We start from the raw sequence: 5,000 nt of genomic DNA, 5'->3' as shown, positions 1-5,000 counted from the left end.
CGCCCGTACTTAGAACGGGTAGACCGGGGCTCCCCGCGGGACTCGGCGCTGCGCCCAGCCCGGGTAGGGTAGGGTAGGCCTGGGCCCCGTGAAGGACGGGGCGGCACACTGCCCGGGCGCGCCTGGGCTCCCCCGTGCGGAGCGCTGACTTCCGGAGCCCAAGCCGAAGACGCCTTCCCCCCCTCTAACCGGGAGGGAACGCCCGAGTCGGGTGAGCCGTCCGGACGCGCGGGGTTCGGCCCCAGGATCCGCCCGACCTCCTGGAACCGCTTCTGGGGCACGCTCGTCACATTCGAGCCCCATCGGGACACCTTCCCCATATACCCGGGAGAACACGCCCGAGGCGGGTGTGCCGTCCGGACAACCGGGGTTCGGCCCCAGGATCCGCCCGACCTCCTGGAACCGCTTCTGGGGAACGCGCGTCAAATTCGACCCCATCGGGACTTCCGCGCCTATACTTACAATGGGTAGACCTGGGCTCCCGCCGCCTATGCTTAGAATGGGTAGACCTGGGCTCCTCGCGCCTATACTTACAATGGGTAGACCTGGGCTCCTGCCGCCTATACTTGCAATGGGTAGACCTGGGCTCCTTCCGCCTATACTTACAATGGGTAGACCTGGGCTCCCGCCTCCTATGCCTACAGTGGGTAGACCTGGGCTCCTCCCGCCTATGCTTAGAATGGGTAGACCTGGGCTCCCGCCGCCAATACTTACAATGGGTAGACCTGGGCTCCTCCCGCCTCCTATACTTACAAAGGGTAGACCTGGGCTCCTCGCGCCTATACTTAGAATGGGTTGACCGGGGCTCCTGCCGCCTATACTTACAATGGGTAGACCTGGGCTCCTCGCGCCTATACTTAGAATGGGTTGACCGGGGCTCCTGCCGCCTATACTTAGAATGGGTAGACCTGGGCTCCTGCCGCCTGTACTTAGAATGGGTAGACCTGGGCTCCTCGCGCCTATACTTAGAATGGGTAGACCTGGGCTCCTGCCGCCTATACTTACAATGGGTAGACCTGGGCTCCTTCCGCCTATACTTACAATGGGTAGACCTGGGCTCCCGCCTCCTATGCCTACAGTGGGTAGACCTGGGCTCCTCCCGCCTATGCTTAGAATGGGTAGACCTGGGCTCCCGCCTCCAATACTTACAATGGGTAGACCTGGGCTCCTCGCGCCTATACTTACAATGGGTAGACCTGGGCTCCCGCCGCCTATACTTACAATGGGTAGACCTGGGCTCCTCGCGCCAATGCTTAGAATGGGTAGACCTGGGCTCCCGCCTCCTATGCTTACAGTGGGTAGACCTGGGCTCCTCGCGCCTATGCTTAGAATGGGTAGACCTGGGCTCCTGCCGCCTATACTTAGAATGGGTAGACCTGGGCTCCTTCCGCCTATACTTACAATGGGTAGACCTGGGCTCCTGCCGCCTCTACTTAGAATGGGTAGACCTGGGCTTCCAGCGCCTATCCTTACAGTGGGTAGACCTGGGCTCCCGCCGCCAATACTTACAATGGGTAGACCTGGGCTCCTCGCGCCTATACTTAGAATGGGTTGACCGGGGCTCCTGCCGCCTATACTTAGAATGGGTAGACCTGGGCTCCTGCCGCCTATACTTACAATGGGTAGACCTGGGCTCCTCGCGCCTATACTTAGAATGGGTAGACCTGGGCTCCTGCCGCCTATACTTAAAATGGGTAGACCTGGGCTCCCGCCTCCTATGCCTACAGTGGGTAGACCTGGGCTCCTCCCGCCTATGCTTAGAATGGGTAGACCTGGGCTCCCGCCTCCAATACTTACAATGGGTAGACCTGGGCTCCTGCCGCCTATACTTACAATGGGTAGACCTGGGCTCCCGCCTGCTATGCTTACAGTGGGTAGACCTGGGCTCCTGCCGCCTGTGCTTAGAACGGGTAGACCTGGGCTCCTGCCGCCTATACTTGCAATGGGTAGACCTGGGCTCCCAGCGCCTATACTTAGAATGGGTAGACCTGGGCTCCTGCCGCCTATACTTGCAATGGGTAGACCTGGGCTCCCAGCGCCTATACTTACAGTGGGTAGACCTGGGCTCCCGACGCCTATACTTACAATGGGTAGACCTGGGCTGCTCGCGCCTCTACTTACAATGGGTAGACCTGGGCTCCTGCCGCCTATACTTGCAATGGGTAGACCTGGGCTCCCAGCGCCTATACTTACAGTGGGTAGACCTGGGCTCCCGCCGCCTATACTTACAGTGGGTGGACCTGGGCTCCTGCCGCCTATACTTACAATGGGTAGACCTGGGCTCCTGCCGCCTATGCTTAGAACGGGTAGACCTGGGCTCCTGCCGCCTATATTTACAATGGGTAGACCTGGGCTCCTGCCGCCTATATTTACAATGGGTAGACCTGGGCTCCCGCCGCCTATACTTACAATGGGTAGGCCTGGGCTCCCGCCGCCTATGCTTACAATGGGTAGACCTGGGCTCCTCGCGCCTCTACTTAGAATGGGTAGACCTGGGCTCCCGCCGCCTATGCTTAGAATGGGTAGACCTGGGCTCCTGCCGCCTATGCTCGGAATGGGAAGACCTGGGCTCCCTCCTCCTGTGCTTACAGTGGGTAGACCTGGGCTCCTGCCGCCTGTGCTTAGAACGGGTAGACCTGGGCTCCTGCCGCCTATGCTCAGAATGGGTAGACCTGGGCTCCCGCCTCCTATGCTTACTGTGGGTAGACCTGGGCTCCTCCCGCCTATGCTTTGAACGGGTAGACCTGGGCTCCTGCCGCCTGTGCTTAGAACGGGTAGACCTGGGCTCCTGCCGCCTATGCTCGGAATGGGTAGACCTGGGCTCCCGCCTCCTATGCTTACAGTGGGTAGACCTGGGCTCCTCCCGCCTATGCTTAGAATGGGTAGACCAGGGCTCCTCGCGCCTATACTTAGAATGGGTTGACCGGGGCTCCCGCCGCCTATACTTACAATGGGTTGACCTGGGCTTCCAGCGCCTATCTTTACAGTGGGTAGACCTGGGCTCCTGACACCTATGCTCAGAATGGGTAGGCCTGGGCTCCCGCCTCCTATGCTTACAGTGGGTAGACCTGGGCTCCTGCCGCCAATACTTACAATGGGTAGACCTGGGCTCCCGCCGCCTATGCTTAGAATGGGTAGACCTGGGCTCCTGCCGCCTATGCTCGGAATGGGAAGACCTGGGCTCCCTCCTCCTGTGCTTACAGTGGGTAGACCTGGGCTCCTGCCGCCTGTGCTTAGAACGGGTAGACCTGGGCTCCTGCCGCCTATGCTCAGAATGGGTAGACCTGGGCTCCCGCCTCCTATGCTTACTGTGGGTAGACCTGGGCTCCTCCCGCCTATGCTTTGAACGGGTAGACCTGGGCTCCTGCCGCCTGTGCTCAGAACGGGTAGACCTGGGCTCCTGCCGCCTATGCTCGGAATGGGTAGACCTGGGCTCCCGCCTCCTATGCTTACAGTGGGTAGACCTGGGCTCCTCCCGCCTATGCTTAGAATGGGTAGACCAGGGCTCCTCGCGCCTATACTTAGAATGGGTTGACCGGGGCTCCCGCCGCCTATACTTACAATGGGTTGACCTGGGCTTCCAGCGCCTATCTTTACAGTGGGTAGACCTGGGCTCCTGACACCTATGCTCAGAATGGGTAGGCCTGGGCTCCCGCCTCCTATGCTTACAGTGGGTAGACCTGGGCTCCTGCCGCCAATACTTACAATGGGTAGACCTGGGCTCCCGCCGCCTATGCTTAGAATGGGTAGACCTGGGCTCCTGCCGCCTATGCTCGGAATGGGAAGACCTGGGCTCCCGCCTCCTGTGCTTACAGTGGGTAGACCTGGGCTCCCGCCGCCTATACTGACAGTGGGTGGACCTGGGCTCCCGCCGCCTATATTTACAATGGGTAGACCTGGGCTCCTGCCGCCTATGCTTAGAACGGGTAGACCTGGGCTCCTGCCGCCTATATTTACAATGGGTAGACCTGGGCTCCTGCCGCCTATATTTACAATGGGTAGACCTGGGCTCCCGCCGCCTATACTTACAATGGGTAGGCCTGGGCTCCCGCCGCCTATGCTTACAATGGGTAGACCTGGGCTCCTCGCGCCTCTACTTAGAATGGGTAGACCTGGGCTCCCGCCGCCTATGCTTAGAATGGGTAGACCTGGGCTCCTGCCGCCTATGCTCGGAATGGGAAGACCTGGGCTCCCTCCTCCTGTGCTTACAGTGGGTAGACCTGGGCTCCTGCCGCCTGTGCTTAGAACGGGTAGACCTGGGCTCCTGCCGCCTATACTTAGAATGGGTTGACCTGGGCTACCGCCGCCTATACTTAGAATGGGTAGACCTGGGCTCCTGCCGCCTATATTTACAATGGGTGGACCTGGGCTCCCGCCGCCTATACTTACAATGGGTAGGCCTGGGCTCCCGCCGCCTATACTTAGAATGGGTTGACCTGGGCTCCTGCCGCCTATATTTACAATGGGTAGACCTGGGCTCCCGCCGCCTATACTTACAATGGGTAGACCTGGGCTCCTGCCGCCTATACTTAGAATGGGTTGACCTGGGCTACCGCCGCCTATACTTAGAATGGGTAGACCTGGGCTCCTTCCGCCTATACTTACAATGGGTAGACCTGGGCTCCTGCCGCCTCTACTTACAATGGGTAGACCTGGGCTTCCAGCGCCTATCCTTACAGTGGGTAGACCTGGGCTCCCGCCGCCTCTACTTACAATGGGTAGACCTGGGCTCCTCCCGCCTATACTTACAGAGGGTGGACCTGGGCGCCCTGAGGTGCGGGGGCCAGGTCCCTTAGCCAGCCCCGCCCTGCGGAATGCTGCACCCGGGCGGGGCCGGCTCTCTAACAGACGTCGGAACGCTGGGGCCTCTCTGCGTTCCGAGCGGTTGGCTGGGCACTCGGGGAGTCGGATGGCAGCTGCTCTTCTCCTGGATGGAGGAGCCGGCGCCCGTTTTTCGGCATGGAGGGAGCCGAGAGGCGTGGCGCGCGCCCCGGGGTTGC

This window comes from Tiliqua scincoides, chromosome 14 (assembly GCF_035046505.1).
Source record: "Tiliqua scincoides isolate rTilSci1 chromosome 14, rTilSci1.hap2, whole genome shotgun sequence".
NCBI classification, from domain to species: domain Eukaryota; kingdom Metazoa; phylum Chordata; class Lepidosauria; order Squamata; family Scincidae; genus Tiliqua; species Tiliqua scincoides.
The sequence above is the reverse complement of the archived record's forward strand: the minus strand, read 5'-3'. Positions refer to the sequence as shown.